The 21,224-nt window shown below is 38.7% G+C and overlaps 1 pseudogene across 1 annotated transcript; it reads right to left on the bottom strand.

Annotated features, from left to right (window-relative positions):
• Window positions 1-19,993: 19,993 nt before the first annotated feature.
• On the bottom strand, window positions 19,994-20,980 carry LOC309810534 (small ribosomal subunit protein uS5-like; annotated as a pseudogene). Its single transcript has one exon. The product of its transcript is annotated as a small ribosomal subunit protein uS5-like (transcript).
• Between the last annotated feature and the right edge of the window lie 244 nt (window positions 20,981-21,224).

Raw genomic sequence — 21,224 nt, 5'->3', positions numbered from 1 at the left:
TGGAACTCAGGGAAGGTCAAGGAGGTGGAAAGAAGCCTATTTTCAACAAACAAGAAAGGGGGTGGGGAGGACACGGAAAGGATTTGTACCCAGGAGGGCCTCACAGGGTCCTGCTCGGTTTCATTATATATATATATATATAATTATATATACACATATATACTATCTTATGACCACTAAGATCGCTGCTTGGTGTTCAAAAATTGGACAGCTGCATACTTCAACTCTAACCAAGTATATTTCCCTGTGCCAACCAATGAACCCAAAGTTAAGTGGAACCGAGCAGTACCCTGCAGGGTCACTCCCAAGTACAAAACCCCTCTATGTCCCTTGCCTCTATTTTGTAGAAAAGCTGAAGTCTCCCAGGCCTCTCAGAGTCACAAAGGAACAGACCCAAGCAGTTAATGATTAGGACAACAGAGTCACAGACTCAGTGTCTGATGAAAGAATGAGATTAACCCTATTGCTCATAATAATCTATCTTTGTGGGCATTAGAATAATTGTAGCTTGCTCTGCCCATATATGTAAGCAGCTCTTTTGCCCCTTTCCTGTTTGTCTATTTCTGTTCCCCTTAAACCTTAATCAAAAAAATGATTAGGTAACTAGGTAACATTTAACCTAGCTCCTGATTTTTGTTTTACTGAGTGTACACAATTGCTTGCCTAACTTGTTGATTCCTTTCCTGGATTAGAAAGAGTAAGAATGAAGAATTAAGTAGTTAATTAAGAAGAATTAAGCTGTCTACCCCTAGCTTCCCCTTGGTAAGTTTGCAGGCAGACCCCATGGGTGCCAGCAGACTACACTGGCAAGACAGAATCCAATTGCAGGCAGACCACAGGAGCAAGATAGTGTCTAAAGGGAGATCAGGAGAAGTCAGCAGGTCTGCACGCAATGGAAAGATGGTGAAGAATCTGACCTCCTACCTTAATGATTAACTGAGATTGTTACCCCCTTTTCCCTTTAAAAATTGTCATGGCTGTGCAGAATCTTCGGAGTTGGTCTCTGGAGAAGAGTTCACCTTCTACCCCAGACCGCCGGCTTTTCTGAATAAAGCACCTTTCATTTCTACCGACACTTGTCCCACAGTTATTGGCTTTTGAGCGGTGAACAGCTGAACCTGAGCTCAGTAACATACGGAAAAGAAGAATGCTATGATTATCATTCAGGTCTTTACCAAGCTTATGTTTAATTTATTGTGTTTCATATAATTAATCTTGATAAAGAGGTTAATATCTGCTCAGGTATGGTTGGCAGAGTTTGGAAGCCAAAGTTTAAGTGGTTATATTTGTTTTCTATTGTTATATAACAAATTACCACAATATTACTGGCTGAAAAACGTGCATTTATTAACTCTCTGTTCTGTAGTTTAAAAGTTTGGACAATATGACGGAGTTCTCTGCTCAGGTCTCACAAGGCTGATATCAAGGTGTCAGCTAAGCTGTGTGCTCATCTGGAAGCTCTGGGAAGGATCTAATTCTAAGCTCTTTCAGGTTGCTGGCAGAATCCAGTCCTTTGCCATTGTAGGAGTGAGGTCCCTGTTTTCTTGCCGGCTATTGGCCAGGGATTGCTGTCAACTCTTAGAGGTCACTCTCAAGTCTTCTTCTTTCTTTCTTTTTTTTTTTTTTGGCTGCACCAAGCGGCATGCACAATCTTAGTTCCCTGACCAGGTATGGAACGCATGTCCCCTGCAGTGGAAGCGTGGAGTCTTAACCGCTGGACCACCGGGGAAGTCCCTCAAGTCTTTTTCATATGGCTTCCTCCATCTTCAACTCAGCAACAGACACTGAAGCCCTCTCATGCTTTGAAGCTCTGATGTCCTCTTCTGCCCCTAGACCAAGAAAACTTTGCTTTTAAAGGGCTAATGCAATTAGGTTTGGCCCAACTAGAAAATCTCCCTAACTCAAGGTCAACTGATTAGTAACCTTAACTGTATCTGCAAAATCCTTTATGTCACTGTGAAATAAAATTCACATTTTACAGTGAGACCAAAAAATTTAAACATAAAAAATTTTCTCTGCCCTTTGGCCTCCTATGTCCCTTCTGCTGTGCACTGTGTATCTGCATTATGTGTTCGACCAAACCTCCCCATCGGCAGAAATACCTGTCAACCATAAACAGCAACATTCTCCTAGCAGCAATAAGCGAATTCCTTAAAAGATAACGTTCCTTCGTGATCTTGTAAGGGGCCATGATGACGCTCATATCTGGATTGTGTAAACTGTCAATAAAACTCTCAGAAAACATGTGTAATTGTACCTTGACTTCTAAAGGGCTGAACAGTTCTCAGAGTTTTCTGAGACACACTGCCCAGGGTAAAACCCTCAGATTTGGCTGGAATAAAATTTTCCATTTCTTTCTTAGGTCACCTGATTAATTTTTCATCAATACCACATACAATAATGTAATCCCAGGAGTGACACTAGGGAGCAGATATCATAAGGGCCATCTCAGGATTTTGCCCACTGCAGTGGTGAAAGAAACAATACAATCCTTAAAAGATTTATTTTGCTAAATGTCTGTTAATTTGGCATTGACCTCCCCACTCCAAACCATTTCCATTGAAATCCTTATAGGAATTTTGATACAGCTAACTTCAAAGAGACCATTAATCAACTGGTGGTCTCCATAGCTTGGGAAAGCAACATTTGTCTTTCTTGTTCATTCAATAAATATTTTTTTAGTTGCCGTATTAGTCAGAGTTCTCCAGAGAAACAGAACCAATGGTATATATATATGTGTATATAAAGATAGATGTAAGAGGAGATTTATTATAGGAAGAAGCTCACATGTCTCAGCTCCAGCAAAGAGACTGAATTCGGGGCCTCCCTGGTGGCGCAGTGGTTGAGAGTCCGCCTGCCGATGCAGGGGATACGGGTTCGTGCCCCGGTCTGGGAGGATCCCACATGCCGCGGAGCGGCTGGGCCCGTGAGCCATGGCCGCTGGGCCTGCGCATCCGGAGCCTGTGCTCCGCAACGGGGGAGGCCACAACAGTGAGAGGCCCGCATACCGCAAAAAAAAAAAAAAAGAGACTGAATTCGCCTTCTTTCTCTTTTGTCCTATTCCAGCCCTCAGCAGATTGGATAATGCCCATTGGGTGAGGGCAATCTTCTTTGCTCAGCGTGCTAATTCAAATGCTAATTTCTTCTGTAGACACTCTTTACAGACACATCTAAAAATAACGTTTTACCAGCTATCAGGGCATCCTTTAGCCCAGTCAAGTTGACAGGTTAAAATTAGCCATCACAGCTGCCCACTATGTGACAGACACTGTCCTAGGTGGTGGAGAAACCATGCACCTTAGATTGGGACTTGAACCCACATGCCAGGACTTGAACCCAGCCTCAGATCGGGACCCGAACCTGACCAAAACCCACAGTCTTCCAACTGAGATCACACACCTGGTTTCAGAACTTAATGAGGCTCAGGTTCTTTTCCTTTTTTAAAATAAATTTATTTATTTATATATATATTTACATTTCTTTATTTTTTGGCTGTGTTGGGTCTTTGTTGCTACATGCAGGCTTTCTCTAGTTGCGGTGAGCAGGGGCTACTTTTCGTTGCAGTGTGCAGGCTTCTCATTGTGGTGGCTTCTCCTTGTTGTGGAGCACAGGCTCTAGGCTCGCGGGCTCAGTAGTTGTGGCACACAGTCTCCGCGGCATGTGGGATCTTCCCGGGCCAGGTCTCGAACCCATGTCCCCTGCATTGGCAGGCGGATTCTTAACCATGTTGCCAACAGGGAAATCACAGAATATCTATACTTCCTTATCAGGCATTTCTTCTTTCTCACAAAGAATTCCCTGTTGGGGCTTCCCTGGTGGCACAGTGGTTAAAAGTCCACTTGCCAATGCAGGGGACATCAGTTCAAGCCGTGGTCCGGGAAGATGCCACATGCCGCGGAGCAACTAACCCCGTGCACCGCATCTACTGAGCCTGCGCACTAGAGCCTGCAAGCCACAACTACAGAAGCCTGTGTGCCTAGAGCCCGTGTTCTGCAACAAGAGAAGCCAATGCTCGCCACAACTAGAGAGGGCCCGCAGACAGCAACGAAGACCCAATGCAGCCAAAAATAAATACATAAATAAATAAATTAAAAAAAAAAAAAAGAATTCTCTGTCATTCTTCAGGTTTCCCTGATAGGGTATTTCAAATGATCTTTGTCCTTTTTTTCTACATTCTCATGCTGCACAAGACTTCCAAGGCTTCACAATACAGAAACCGAAAAAATTCAGTAACAGCCCAGAATATGATCACACTTAAGATGCATTATTATCCAATAGATGATACTAATATAAAATATAAATAACACTCAGGTACATAATTTTACAGGGCAGATGCTTCTTGTTCTTTTTCCCCATTACTATAAAAATCTACTCTCCTTTAAATATGTTATACTTACCTGAAGCAATAGTCAAAGAGGTATAAATTACACCTTCTACTGACTGTGAACTTACTCATTAACAAAGCTAAGAACAAGGATAATTACTAGACTCTCTCTCAAAGCCATCTTCCTTAATCTTCTGAGTGTTCTCCATCCCCACCAGTCAAGAAGATTTTGCACATCTTTACTTTCTGTAATCTGTACTGAAAAATCGGTTTTTTTCCAATATAAAATTAGATAAATGTGCCTTTTCAAACTTATAAACTGTGGATTTTCTGGTATGACCTCATGCCCTCCTACCCTTTCCTCCCTTGATTACTTATTAATAGCCTATTTTAGCAACTTTATTACACACATCTACAAATTATGTTATCATGACATTTAAGGGCCGTCTACAATCTTGGCGTTGGTACCTTCAGAGTATACCCAGAATCTGAACACTTCTCATTACTCCCACTGCTGCTCCTCTGGGATGACCCAGATTATTGGAACAGCTTCCCAACTGGCTTCCTGCTTCCTCCCGTGGCCTCTCTATAGTCTGATTTCAATTTAGCAGCCAGAATGATAAGATTATGTTACACCTCTCCTCTAAATCCTCCAATGGTTTTCTCTCTCACTCCAAGTAAAAGGCCCTATAGGACTGAATCATGTCACTGTCACTTCTCTGACATCACCTCCTACCGCTTAGCCCTCTTGGTCACTCTGCTCGGACCACACTGGCTTCCTGCAGCTCCTTGGACATGTCAGGGATGCTCCTGCCTCAGGGCCTTTGCACTGCTATACCCCAGATAAGAGCAGGGCTCATTTTCTTACCTACTTTAATCATTTACTCAGTGAAGCCTTCCCCAATACCACTCCAAACTGCAAACCTGTTTCCTCTGAATTCCTTATCCTCTTTCATGGATTTGTTTGTCTCTATAGTACCATCTTAATACTATAATTTCCACTCATCCATTTGTTCATTTTCTATCTCCTCTTACAATGATGTAAGACTTCATCAGTGCAAAAAATGTTTGTAGGTTTTATTCACTGATATAAAACAATGCTTGACATATTATAGGTGTTTAATTATTATTTTTGAATTGATGAAACCAGCCTCAGCTTTCTTTTCCTACTTTTTCTCCCTTTTATTCATTCACTCATTTATTAAACACATTATATTCTGGGTATTATGCTGGGGTTACAAAAATGAATGACAACCTCTTCTGTCAAAGTGATCACCTGCACGCACACCAGTCATTACAACACATTGAGGTAGGCGGGCAGGGGAGGGGAAGGGATAAACTGGGAGATTGGGATTGACATATACACACTACTATACATAAAATAGCGACTTCCCTGAAGGCACAGTGGTTAAGAATCCGCCTGCCAATGCAGGGGACACGGGTTCATGCCCTGGTCTGGGAAGATCCCACATGCTGCGGAGCAACTAAGCCCATGCACCACAACTACTGAGCCTGCACTCTAGAGCCTGTGAGCCACAACTACTCAGCCTGTGTGCCACAACTACTAGCCCGTGTGCCTAGAGCCCACGCTCCGCAACAAGAGAAGCCACTGCAATGAGAAGCCCGCGCACCGCAACGAAGAGGGGCCCCCGCTTGCCACAACTAGAGAAAGCCTGCATGCAGCAACGAAGACCCAACACAGCCAAAAATAAATAAATAAATTTATTAAAAAATAAAATAAAATAGATAACTAATAAGAACCTCCTGTATAGCACAGGGAACTCTACTCACTACTTTGTAATGACCTACATGGGAAAAGAATCTAAAAAAGAGTGGATATTTGTATATGTATAACTGATTCACTTTGCTGTGCAGCAGAAACTAACACAACATTGTAAATCAACTATGTTACAATAAAAATTAATTTAAAAAACACATTGATAGGTACTTTCATAATGAAACCTGGTACAATACATATTAGAACATCGAAGAGGGAACAAGTAATTTTACTTGGGCACTGGATATAGGAAAGGACTTGCTGAGTAGGTGTTCAGTGAGTGGGCTTCGGAGGGAAGAACATTATAAGCAGAGAGTACAGCCTAAACAAAATCTGTGGTGAGTAAGGATGTGGGTATCAGAACTGCAGTTGGTTAAGTAAGACTAGAGCAGAGGTGTCAAGAGAGAAGCCTGGAAAGGGTAACACAAGCCAGAATTTGGAAGCCCTTGTGTGCGAAAGAATTTGAACTATATTATTTAGGCAGTTGAGAGTCACTGAAAGGTTTTAGTCAGGAAAGTGTCACAGTCAGATCTGTTTTTCTGGCAACTTTAGAAAGATCACTCTGGAATTTGAGTGGGAGGGGATTGAGATCAGAGGCAAAGAGCAGGTGGAATTTCTTAGAGTAATTCCTCATTTTTGCCTTCCTCATTCCTAGGCCTCTCATTAACTCTCAGTGGACGACACAGCCCAACTTTATTTATTCATTAATTCAACCCATACAGATTAAGCCCCTACTCTGGGCACAGATTTTTGGGGATTATGGAAGCGGCCAGGATAGACAGAGCTCCTTCCTTAATGAATTTACAGTGTAGCAGGAGGAAACGAACAAGTTATAAACATAAAAGGCAAAACAAATAGTAATTATTATATTTAAACTTGGTGAATTTTAACACATTTTAGTTTACTTTATTTTAGATTGCAACACTCTTCTTACACAATGAACATTCATCTTGAAGAGTATTTTTATTTGATCTAATGCTTTGTAATGCAAGGTCATGCATGAACTTTGAAATGCTATAAACTGGGCCATGCCATAAGCTATATTACATAAATATCAGTCAGGTTTTTTCCTTTCATCATAATATAATTTTTTTTTGGTTTGGGTAGAGAACTACCTTCATAAAGAAAAAAGTTATTAAACCATTTAGAATAGTTTGGTTAAAATGAGGAGCAAGCAAATAGAAGATATTAAATATTATCATGAACGCATAGGATAATTTAACAGAAGTTTTTATAGGTCAACAAAAACAAATCTTCCTTTTCTTAGATCCAATTTTTGATTAAAGGAATTCAGGTTTTAATATCTGAAGGAAGAATTTAAAAAATAAAGTCATTTTAATATAATTCAGCTACCTCTGAGAAATAAATGGTAAAAGATGAAAAGAAAGAGAAGAAAAATATAGAGAAAATTCACTGGGAATAGTTGCGTTTGAAGTATTTGCTGTCTGTTCTCAAGAGCTGTGATGAAGTTTTCCCCCTGAACCTGGAAATCAGATTACCCTCTGATAGTTAAATTTCAAAACCTATATATAATGGATGAAAATAGAAATATACCAAAATACCTTAAAACATATGGCTAGGAAAGCAAGACACAGAGTCAATATTTGTAAAAGTAGTAATAAATCTAAGGGAAAAAATGGGATCAACTAGAAGAGTCTGGATTGATCAACCATAAAATCCTGTTGTTTTTGTAAGTAAGCGTTGGCAGTGCCGAGTGGAGACCCATTCATGGGAGGAGTGTCCTCTGCCAAGGTGCCCCTATGCCTCTGGTGGCAGGTAATTCTCCACTGTGCACATAGACATAGGATATGTGAGTTTTCACCAAACATAAATGTAATAACTTCCACGTATCCCTATAAGTCTTGACCTGATATCTACAGGTAGACAAATCACCCATTATACTGTGCAAAATTTAGTCTATGTTTCAATAACTCAGAAAAAAAAATTTGTTATCTGGGTTGTCCATAGTATATCCTGTACTAAATTTAACTATAAAGCATAAATGTTATTGTATGGCAAGATTTTATTTATTCACTACTTGTGAGTTTCTTAAAGCCAAGAACAAATTTTTATTCTTTCATTTCATTGTGCATAGCACAATGCCTTGCACATAACATACAATCAAATATTTAAATGGAAAACATGACATTATAGAGGCTTTTAAAAATATACAAATTCTTTATTCTAAATGATAATCCCTTGTATTCTGATAAAGCTTTACAGAAGTCAAAAACAAAAAGTGCAAGTTTTACTTTCAGTAAAGTCTGTGAAAAAAGTGTCATACTTGTTATAGAAATACATCATGCTATTGTACTTATAGAATAGTAGAACATGCATATTTTTAAATTTTGGAAATAATAACTCATGTTTTCTTTACCCAAATATTCAAGGCTTTCATTATGTGCAAGCAGTATTATACAATTGTAATCACATGGTAAAAACAACCTTGTATCCTGTGTTTTTCCTTATTTATATAGTAAACTCTTGCTATGTTATTCCACAGTCCTCTTATATATGAAAGTGGTCACAAATCATAATTTACTTTTGTTCCCCTATTGTTGAATAATTATTTTCCAGTGTATTATTTGTACTTCAAATAACATTATGATAATCAAGTTTGTCATAAAGCTTTTTGTACTTAGGATTATTTTTCTAAGACCAATTTCCAGGAGAATATATATATACATATATACATATATATATATACCTTGAGAAAAGGTCTATATTTTTGGCTGAAATTTTCCTTTTTACTATACACCATGCTTGGGACAGTGATATTCTTCACTGTATTATGTAAAAACATTGTCTTCCATCAACTCATTAGTGAAAATTATGGGCTTAAGGAACATCTGAATGTTGAGGAAAAAAAAAGAAAAGGTCTTAATATACATGCATCCATGCCTTCCCATTCCATGTCTTTCTTCATTCTTTCAATTATCCCCATTTCCCTAGACACTTCCTTTGCTTCCTTTAAAGGAAATACCACATAAATCCTGAAATCCTTTTGATGTACAAGACTTATTTAGAAAGGAGAGGTATTTTTCTTTTTTAAAGTCTAATTTAATTTATATCTTGGTTTGTATTGCCTCATCAGAACAGATCAGACAAATTTTCATGAAGTTTTATTATAATATTGAGATTCTTGGAGTAGAATTTTCTCACTGCCACATAGTGTAAGAACTCCTTTATACTTGCTTATGAATCCTGCCATGAGCCTAGCATTGTGGATGAAGGACAATAGGAAGAATACCCTGAGTAAACCGACATCCGCTGGGAACTAAGTCTGCAGGATTTTGTTTCTTATCCATCCTTTCTAAATTCTAGAATTTCATCATGTAGGATACTGGTGTTTCTTCACGATCCTAGAATCAGTATACAAGATACTCTCGGAGTCTACATTCAAGAAAACATCAAGCGAGAAAGACAAATATCATATGATATCACTTCAATGTGGAATCTAAAATATGATACAAATGAACTTATTTACAAAACAGAAATAGACCCACAGACATAGAAAACAGACTTACAGTTACCAAAGGGGAAAGGGATGGGGGGCGGGGGTGGGAGGGAGAAGTTAGGAGTATGGGATTAACAGATACAAACTAGTATACATGAAGTAGATAAACAACAAGGTCCTACTGTATAGCACAGGGAACTATATTCAATATCCTGTAATAAACCATAATGGAAGAGAAAAAAAAAACAACATCAGGGAACACATGGAATTGTACAATCCAGACACATAAACTAAGGTTTCCTGCCATCACTCCCAAGGTAATAGCAATTATTAAAAACTCTTCTCACACACACTCCACCCATAGGGCTATGACAACACCTTTCTGGATTTAATTGCCAATCTTCCCATGTCCCAAGGCTATGCTGAGAGCCATGTCATTCAGAAACTAGCTCTGAAACCTGCCTACCAAATCATTCAAACACATTCCAGCTCCGTAGTTTTAACAGGCCTGATTTTACTTTTAAGAAACTGTTGACAATATATAACAATTGCTGGTGCAGGTTGGTTTGAAGTTTTCATGAACTTGAATTGCTTTCCTTGGCACTTCGATGGAGATTATTTTAAGTACCTTTCCAACAACGAAACATGCCCCTCAAATATTCATCCTCTCAAACTCTAATATGGCTTCATTTAGCATTAACCTATGTGATTTATTTAGGGAAAAAAATCAAATGTGGATATATAGGTTCTCAAAAAAAAGAAAAAAAAAAAAGGATGTCCTTAAGTAGCACAATAGATGCCCGAGAAAAATCTCAGTTCTGCTTTTTAAACACTTAATGTCATTCTGAACCTGAGGAACCACAGAAAAGTGGTTAAAGATGTGGATTCCAAAGTTCAAATTTCGATATGGGATCCTGGATTCAAATTTCTGTCCTGCCAGTCACTGACTGGGTGTTATTTTATAGCTTTGTAACTTCACCGAGTCTTATTTTCCTTTTCTTTAAAATAAATATAACTATAGCCCTACTTGTGTCAGGATTAAGTGTGAAAACATCTGATTTAGAGCTCAATAAATATTAGTCATTATTTTTACCTTCTTTCCTCCAATACATTAGGAATTTTGAGTGAACTCTCAATACAAGTGTAAAATGAAACATTTCCTAACTTAAGTTATAGTTGCAAAATCAGATCTAACCAACTACTGTCAGTCTATTAGCACCATGTTCCTTCCATGTGGAAGTATATTTTAAATAGATTTGTCTTTTGAAATAATACAAAACCTTTTTGAAAAAATAAGTGAGTGAACATCAGCTTGTTGAACTGATTTGACCTTGTTCCCAGGAGACAGTTCATTTAAGATCAGGCAAGTTCAAAGTCAATGAATCATAAAGTAATTAAAAAACTATAAAAGAAGTGACATTTTTATGAACTCTGCAAGTTCAAAAAACCATTTAAGGTAACATTATTATTGTGTTAGGAATTCCTCAGCACTGATGTCTGAGGGCAAAAGCTTTGGCTGTAGAATAAGAGAATGATTAAATGGATATATACTAAGAGTGATTCAACCAAATAAGCTCTGAACATTGAAGGGATTTCCCTTTAGGAATAATCTTCAGAACAAATTTACTAAGCATACAAGAAAATTGGGCTCGTTACTTTATAGCCATATTTCTTTTTTAGCTGAAACTTCTCTCAAGGAAGTCACCTATTGGCCTACTAATAATGAGAATAACAGAAGTAAACGTTCAGAACTTAGACATCCAGGTACTAAGCTAACTGCTCTACATTCACTGTCTAATTTTAAAAATGAGGAATTTCCGTTGCAGTAAGAATAAATACATTGTCCAGTGTCAAATGATCTGTTTCTAAAACTTAAATTTATCAGCATAAGACAATATTTGCCACTGTTGAGGACATTCAAAGCATATGTCAGTAGAATCTGAAGACAAATCCCCCCAAAAGTTCAAACGATGTTATTTCTTGGCAGACATCATTGAAACTGGTTCATGGTCTCCTTAGGTACCTACTTTGAAGAGGATAGTGGTCATTTTAAATGTAAAAGTTCAGTTTTGTTTGTAAAAAAACAAAAACAAAGCATCTGTCGCGTATACTAAAATTACGCTAATAATTTTCTCCCCTGGAAACGCACCTACACAACTTGAGGGACTCTGTGCTCCTTCCTCTTCCCATCACCAGCATCTAGCAAAGCCCCGGCCACACAGTGTTCAATACAAATTTTAAGTAAAGAAAAGAAGACTCAAGAAAGAAATAGTTGTTCCATTTAAGTCTATCTTTATTTGTTTGGATATGTTTTAAAATGTCAAATAGGGACTTCCCTGGCATTCCAGTGGTTGGGACTCTGTGCTTCCATTGCTGGGGGGACGGGTTCGACCTCTGGTCAGGGAATTAGGATCCCGCATGCTGTGCAGTGCGGCCAAAAGTTAAAAAAAAAAACAAAACCGAAAACCAAAAAAAGAAAAAAACAAAAATCAAATAATGCTGTTAATGGGGATTTCTCTAAGTCCATTCAACAGACAGAACTTGAGTACCTACTATCTGTGCTGTGCTTTGTACTAGGCACTAGCTGTATGGCATAAAAAATATATTCAGTATCCTGTGATAACCCATAATGGAAAAGAATATATAAAAAAAGAATGTCTGTATCTGTATAACTGAGTCACTTTGCTGTACAGCAGAAACTAACACATTGTAAATCAACTATACTTCAATTAAAAAAAAAAAAAAAACACAAGACTCCTACCCTCATGGAGCTCCACTCTTCAGGGGAATGACAATTAAGTCCCTACATGGTCTTTCCTCCTTATTACCTTCCTCAGGTCAAGGTACATGGTGGTTAGTTGGGAAAAGTACCTCTAGGTCTTTGATCTTCTCCATGACACTTTGATGTTGATAGTGAAGCAGCAATTAGATAAAATGTAGCCATGTTACACAGAGTGGATGGCAAAACCAAAGCTAGAATCCAGTTATTTCAGTCTACAATATGTTCTCTTACCACTTAAAGAAATATCTCTCCATTTTTACCTCTGTCTTTCTCCCTTGCCCCTTTCTCTCTTTCTTTAAAAACATTAAAGGAGGGGCTTCCCTGGTGGCGCAGTGGTTCAGAGTCTGCCTGCCGATGCAGGGGACATGGGTTCATGCCCCGGTCTGGGAAGATCCCACATGCCGCGGAGCGGCTGGGCCCGTGAGCCATGGCTGCTGAGCCTGCGCATCCAGAGCCTGTGCTCCGCAACGGGAGAGGCCACAACAGTGAGAGGCCCGCGTACTGCAAAAAAAAAAAAAAAAAAAAAACATTAAAGGAATTATCAGAAATAGAAATTTTTGAAGAAATGTAGAATACTGGGAGTTCTCCATGTTACTTGTTTTAGCCAGTTAATTTTGCCCTTCACTAAATGTGGCCGTTTGCTCCTTAACAAACAGCAAACCCCCCTGAAAGATGGATAACAATAGCCAGGGTCCTGGAACCTCTTCTTTATTCCCATCTCCATGTTTTACACAAAATACCACTTTTTCCATTGTAAAAATAATACACTTTTAGTATAGAAATTTGTAAAATACTGAAAAGTTTAAAGAAAAAAACTGACATCACTTTCATCACTAGGAAACAACAATTCTTCACCTTTTGATGTATTTCTTTCTAGTATTACATCAATTAATTTCTTTTACATAGTTAATATCATGCTGTCACAATTTTCCCCTGCCCTTTTCTTTGCGTATTAACATAGGTACTTTCCAATGTTATTGCAAATTTTTGAAGGGACATTTTTTCTTTTTTTAATTATTTTTTATTGAAGTATAGCTGCTGTACAATATTATATAAGTTAAATGTGTACAATATAGTGATTCACAATCTTTAAAGATTATACTCCATTTACAGTAATTATAAAAATTGGCTATATTCCATGTGTTGTAAAATATATCCTTGTAGCTTATTCTATACCTAATAGTTTGTACTTCTTAATCCCCTACACGGCCCCTCCTACCTTCCCTCTCCTCACTGATAACCACTAGTTTGTTCTCTATATCTGTAAGTTTGCTTCTTCTTTTGTTATATTCACTAGTTTGTTGTGTTTTTAGATTCCACATATAAGTGATATACAGTACATGTCTTTCTCTGTCTGACTTATTTCACTTAGCATAATGCCCTCCAAATCCATCCATTTTGCTGCAAATGGCAAATTTTCATTTTTATTTTTGGCTGAGTAGTATTCCATTGTGTATATATACCATATTTTCTTTATCCATTTATCTGTTGATAGACACTTAGGTTGGTTTCATATCTTGGCAATTGTAAATAATGCTGCTATGAACATTGAGGTACATATACCTTTTAGAATTAGTGTTTTGGGTTTTTTTTTTTTTGCTATATATCCAGGAGTGAAATTTCTGGGTCATACGGTATCAATAGTTCTATTTTTAGTTTTTTGAGAAACCTCCATATTGTTTTCCACAGTGGCTGCACCAATTTACATTCCCACCAATGATGTACAAGGGTTCCCTTTTCTCCACATCCTCAGCAACTTTTGTTATTTATGTTCTTTTTCATGATAGCCATTCTGGCATGTGTGAGGTGATATCTCACTGTGGTTTTAATTCACGTTTCCTGATGATTAGCAATTTTAAGCATCTTTTTCATGTGCCTGTTGACCATCTGCATTTCCTCTTTGGAAGAATGTCTATTCAGTTCTTCTGTCCATTTTAAATTGGGTTGTTTGTTTTTTGATGTTGAGTTGTATAAGATGTTTATAAATGTTGAATATTACCCCCTTATCGGTCATATCATTTGCAAACATTTTCTCCCATTCAGTAGGTTGTCTTTTGTTTTCTCAATGGTTTCCTTTGCTGTGCAAACCTTTTGAGTTTAATTAGGTCCCATTTGTTTATTTTGTTTTTATTTCCTTTACTTTAGGAGATGGATCCAAAAATATTTCTGAGATTTATGTCAGAGTGTTCTGCTGCTGTTTTCCTCTAGGAGTTTTATAGTATCCAGTCTTACATTTAGGTTTTTAATCCATTTTGAGTTTATTTTTGTATATGGTGTTAGAGAATGTTCTAATCTCATTCTTTTACATGTAGCTGTTCAGTTTTCCCAGAACCACTTGTTGAAGAGACTGTCTTTTCTCCATTGTATATTCTTGCCTCCTTTGTCATAGATTAATTGACCATAAGTACATGGGTTTCTTTCTGAGCTCTCTATCCTGTTCTATTGATCTATGAGTCTGTTTTTGTGCCAGTACCACATTGTTTCAATTACTGTAGCTTTGTAGCACACTCTGAAGTCAGGGAGCCTGATTCCTCCAGCTCTGTTCTTCTTTCTCAAGATTGTTTTGGCTATTCGGGGTCTTTTGTGTTTTCATACAAATCTTAAAATTCTTTGTTCTTGTTCTGTGAAAAATGCCATTGGTACTTTGATAGGGATTGCATTGAATCTGTAGATTGCCTTGAGTAGTATGGTGATTTTAACAATATAGATGCTTCCAATCAAAGAACATGGTATATCTTTCCATCTCTTTGTGTCATCTTCAATTTCTTTCATCAGTATCTTATGGTTTTCTGAGTACAAATCTTTTACCTTCTGAGGTAGGTTTGTTCCTAGGTATTTTATTCTTTTTGATGTGGTGGTAAATGGGATTGTTTCCTTAATTTCTCTTTCTGACAGTTCATTGTTAGTATATAGAAATCCAGCAGATTTCTGTGTATTAATTTTGTATCTTACAACTTTACTGAATCCATTGATGAGCTCTAGCAGTTTACTGGTGGCATCTTTAGGATTTCATATGTATAGTATCATGTCATCTGCAAACAGTGACACTTTTACTTCTTCCTTTCCAATTTGGATTCCTTTTATTTCTTTTTCTTCTCTGATTCCTCCAAAACTACTGCTTCTCTCCAAAACTATATTGAATAAAAGTGGCAAGAGTGGGCATCCTTGTCTTGTTTCTGCTCCTAGAGGAAATGCTTTCAGCTTTTTACTGTCTAGTATGATGCTAGCTGTACATTTTATATCATACTTTCTTTAAGTGAATGCATCATAATTTGCTCAGCCATTCACATGTGGCTAAGTATTTAGGTTACTTATCATTTTTCACTGTTAGCAAATAAAGCAGCAATTAACATCTTTGTGCCTGATATTTTTCCTGTACTTTGGATTTTTTTTGTGTGTGTGTGGTACGCGGGCCTCTCACTGTTGTGGCCTCTCCCATTGCGAAGCACAGGCTCCAGACATGCAGGCTCAGTGGCCACAGCTCACGGGCCCAGCCACTCCGCAGCATGTGGGATCTTCCCGGACCGGGGCACAAACCCATGTCCCCTGCATCGGCAGGCGGACTCTCAACCACTGCACCACCAGGGAAGCCCGGATTTTTTTTTTAAACTCAACACTACACTTTATTTTTTCTTTCAATATTTATTTATTTTGTTTATTTATTTTCCTTTTTATTTATTTTTTTTGGTTGCATAGGGTCTTAGTTGTGGCACATGGGATATTTGTTGAGGCATGTGGGATCTTTTTGTTATGGCGTGCGGTCCGCTTGGGCTTCTCTCTAGTTGTGGTGTGAGAGTTTTCTCTCTCTAGTTGTGGCTCACGGGCTCCAGGGTATGTGGGCTCTGTAGTTGTGGCGCATGGGCTCTCTCATTGAGGTGCGTGAGCTCAGTAGTTGTGGTGTGTGGGCTTAGTTCCCCTGCTGCATGTGGGATCTTAGTTCCCTGACCAGGGATCAAACCTGCGTCCCCTGCATTGGAAGGCAGATTCTTTACCACTGGACCACCAGGGAAGTCCCTGGATTATTTCTTTAGAACAGATCTCCTAAAATTGAATTGAGTCAAACATTTAGAGTATATATTGCCACATTATTTCCTTATTCATTTTAATAATTTTCATTTCCGACCTATTTTACTTCACTTGTGTGAACACTTGATAATCTCATTTTTCAAAATATCTTTGCTGTTTTAATTGGAATTTCTTTATAGTTAGTGTGAACATTTCACTATGTCCTACATTGTTCACCAAAGTACTTTGTTCACCAAAGTACTATTGCATTTCTGTGTGTGAATTGCCTATTTGTGTATTTTGCCCAGTTCTATTTGGGCTTTTGAATTTTCTTATACACTTATATGAACTCTTTAAATATTAAGAATATTAATCCATTGTGATATATACAATGAAGAGCTATTTGGTTAACTGTCACCTTTAAATCTGAATTTATTCAAGATAATTTTTGTGTTCTTTTTAGCTTTATTTCAAACAATTATTTATAATTATTTCCATATCATTATTTACTTTCAATGTCCATCACTAGCCCTTTTCAGACATTACAATTTTACTCTCAAGTTGTTAATTTTTATTTCTGTTTTATTCCATTTATCATCTTTATTAGGCTATCTGGGTAATAATACTACTTACTCAACACCAAACACTTTTCAAGTCTTACCTAGTTTACTTCTTACAAAAACCTTAGGTGGCTTCTGCTATTGTCTCCACTTTAACAACACACAAATCAAGGTTTGAGTAACCTGTCCAAAGCCAGTCAGTCGACAAATGATGCAGTTAGAATTCGAAGCCTCCTGAGCATCACTTCATTCTCATCTTTCCCTTGATCTTACTGTCGTGTCCTCTCTCCCATTAATTCTGCAATTCATTTAAAAAATCTTCTTGTGCTATTAAGAGAGGTTTATTTTAATAGAAGACAGAGACTTACTCAGAGGGATGATTCATTAATGGAGTTTTAAGGATGCTACTAGAGGCTTATAAAGGCTATAGAACTTTCAAAGCACCAACCTAAGCCATTGACCCACTGGTCTGATTTCTATAAAGCTATCTCTGACATCAGACATTCAACACTTACTGGTCTCAACAAGTATGTGTTGAATCTTTATTTGTGTAAGTTGCTGTGCTATTAAAATATAAAAAGAAATGCCTAATCATATAAAACAGTAGTAATGAATACCAAATGAGAGGTATAATTAGCCGTAGGATGGGGGTGGGTAAAAATCACTTCTGGTTAGTATAGACAGAGAAGGGTTCTCAGAGGAGTAAAATTCAGGCTTCTGTTTGTCATTGACTTGGTACATGGCTAAATCACTTAGTTTTAAATTTATTTATTTTATTTTTATATTTGTCTGCGTTGGGTCTTCTTTGCTGTGCGCCGGCTTTCTATAGTTGGGGTGAGCAAGCTCTAGAGTGCAGGCTCAGCAGTTGTGGTGCATGGGCTTAGTTGCTCCGCGGCATGTGGGATCTTCCAGGACCAGGGCTCGAACCCGTGTCCCCTGCATTGGCAGGCAGATTCTTAACCACTGCACCACCAGGGAAGCCCAGTCACTTAGTTTTAAATTAAGTCAATTCGTTATCTTCTGATCATCATTTCACCCAAGTTAAGGCTGTTGCATCCATTGGTTAAACAATGTCAGGAGAAATAGCTTCCTTAGAGAGCAGTATATTCACATTAAGAACTTCTGTTTTAAGTGCATGCATGCATAGAAACAATCTGATGTAATCCAGCATGAGTTCAGGTACAGTCATTCAATGTCCCCTGTCATTAAGATAGTCATACGTCCTTTGTACATGAAATTACTTACACACAAATGGGTGGAGAGTGTGTGGATCCTTGATTATTGTTGCCACAGCTATCATTTCTCTTGCTCTTTGGACTGAAACTTCAGGTGTATTCTTTCTCTGGCTCAGGTCAATGGAGTACATCAACATGAATTTGCATTCTTATTTATAGACTAGTGAACCTTGATTTCGGACTCAGATTGGCTAAATAGAAGAGGTAGGAGAAATAGGGGAAATGAATTATTGGAGAAACCAGGGAAAGAAAAACACAGGATTTACAACAAAAGAGTCATGGGAAGAAGAACCTCCTGAAAAAAATTAAAAATTCTCTTCTTAGGAGAAGAAGGAAAAGTAGGTGAAAGCATAAGAGATAAAATGTAAGAGTGGCTTGAAAAGATAATGAAGGGTTAAGGGAGCTAGGATATAAATGTTCATCTAAATATACAACCAGAGAGCCTTTACATTCTTCAAAATACATTTTTAGTCAATGCTTGTTGATTGATAGAAACACATGTAATGGATTTTCTATTAATGGAGGAATTTAAAGCTTCTGAAAATTCTACATTAAAGAAATAAAAATATTTATTAACACATTTACAGAAATTAAAAAGCAAGGAATTGGAATTAAGATTCATTTGTGAGTAGTTTAATAGGCTGTAAGATAAAGAGAACTAACGAACTAATGAACGTAGCTAAAATACTGGTGGTTCCACATCTAATATCTAATATTTCAATGCATTGAGAGAAACTCACCATTTATGGGACTTATATGGCAAATACACTTTACATTTAAAATTGAATTGTCTGGAAGTGTTGGTGAGGATGTGGAGAAAAGGGAACCATTGTGTACTACTGGTTGGAATGTAAATTGGTGCCATCATTATGGAAAACAGTATAGTGGTTCCTTAAAAAATTAAAAATAGAACTACCATATGGTTCCAGCAATTCCATTTCTGGGTATTTACCTGAAGAAACCAAAAACACTGACTCAAAAAGATATATACATGCTCATGTTCCTTGCAAAATTATTTATAATAGCCAAGATATGGAAACAACCTAAGTGTCCATTGATGGATGAATAGATAAAGAAAATGTGGTATATATATATATATATATATATATATATATATATATATATATACAAAACAATATTATTCAGCCATAAAAAAGAATGAAATCTTGCCTTTTTTTTTTTCTTTTTGCAGTACGCGGGCCTCTCACTGCTGTGGCCTATCCCGTTGCGGAGCACAGGCTCCGGACGCGCAGGCTCAGGCTCCGGATGCGCAGGCTCAGCGGCCATGGCTCACGGGCCCAGCCGCTCTGCGGCATGTGGGATCTTCCCAGACCGGGGCACGAACCCGCGTCCCCTGCATTGGCAGGCGGACTCTCAACCACTGCGCCACCAGGGAAGCCCAAATCTTGCCATTTTTGACAACATGGATGACCTTGAGGGCAGTATGCTAAGTGAACTAAGTCAGACAGAGGAAGCCAAATACTGGATGATCTCACTTACATGTGGAATCTTAAAAACAAACAAAAAAACAAGCTCATAGATAGAAAGTAGATTGGTGGTAACCAGAGGCGGTGGGGGGTGGGGTGGGAGTGGGAAACATGGGTGAAGGGAGTCAAAAGATACAAATTTTCAGTTATAAAATAAATAAGTCATGAAGATGTAATGTACAGCATGATGACTATCGTTAATAATACTGTATTGCATATTTGAAAGTTACTAAGAGAGTAAAACCTAAAAGTTCTTATCACAAGAAAAAAAAACTCCAGGGGCTTCCCTGGTGGCGCAGTGGTTGAGAGTCTGCCTGCCGATGCAGGGGACACGGATTCGTGCCCCGGTCTGGGAAGATCCCACATGCTGCAGAGCGGCTGGGCCCGTGAGCCATGGCCACTGAGCCTGCGCATCCGGAGCTTCTGTTCCGCAACGGGAGAGGCCACAACAGTGAGAGGCCCGCGTACTGCAAAAAAAAAGAAAAAAGAAAAAAGAAAGAAAACTATGTGGTGGCTATAGCTGGAGCCTGGGTCCTCTGAACGGAAATTCTGGTGTGGGTCTTTACAAGATGGTCAGTGAATTCCTGATACGGAGACTTGGTAAACACCATCTCTCTCCAGAGATCAGGAGTGAGATAACTGTAGGTCTTGGAAATGGCATCAAAAATTTGCCCAGGGTAGTGGTGCAGCCCCTGGCAGAGGTGTAGTGGTCGTCAATTCCGGCCTTCATCGGTAGCTTCTTGGGCACAGAGGCTGAGACATGTCAGTGCCCCTGGGGGCAGGGATGAAGCACACTAGCACAGAGCAACAGTGGCCAGTCACCTTGCAAGGGATGGTATGGGACTTGCCAATCTTGTTCCCCCAGTAGCCTGGCCACATGGGGACGATGTGGAGCTTGGCCAAAATGATGACCCCACGGAGGGCAGTGGCTACTTCCTTAGAGCACTTGACACCCAAACTGACTTGTCTGTTGTAATCCCCAGCGGGCGTCAAATGCCTTGAACCTGGTCTTCTGGCCAGCACAGGTCTGCTTTTGCCAGGATTATCTTCAAGATTATCTTCAAGATAATCTTCAAGATTATCTTCAAACCTCATCCTTGAGGCATGCCCTCCAGGAAAAAGTCAGTGATCTCAGATTCCTTGATGGGCAGAGAGAGGAGATAGATCTCCTCCAGGGACTTGATCTTCATGTCCTTGACCAAGTGGCCCAGCTTGGTGACAGGGAGCCACTCCTTGTCCTGCACCTTGCCTCCGTGAGGTCCGCGGCCTCCTCGGAAGCCACCGCTGTCTCCCATTCCAGGACCCCTCCCCCCCACCACCGGGCCCTTCCCCAGCACTGGCTTCATCCGCCATCTGCTGTTTTTAAGGAGGAGAAGAGCGAGGTCAGTGCTACTTTGGATGGCAGACAGTTTCAAAGAAAATAAGGCAACTAGTCTGACAATGGTATTTATGATATCTCTGCCACAGGAAAAGCACTACATGAACTGCAGTACAAACAAAAAAAGAATAAAACACACAATCCCAGTCTATCTGGGCCAGAAGAACTTGTATAAATAAAATAATCTACAATCTCCCTGAAGGCAGAATATAATGTTTA

The sequence above is a fragment of the Mesoplodon mirus genome (genome assembly GCF_964341445.2).
Source record: "Mesoplodon mirus genome assembly, chromosome: 9".
Classification (NCBI taxonomy): Eukaryota; Metazoa; Chordata; class Mammalia; order Artiodactyla; family Ziphiidae; genus Mesoplodon; species Mesoplodon mirus.
The sequence above is the reverse complement of the archived record's forward strand: the minus strand, read 5'-3'. Positions and strand labels throughout refer to the sequence as shown.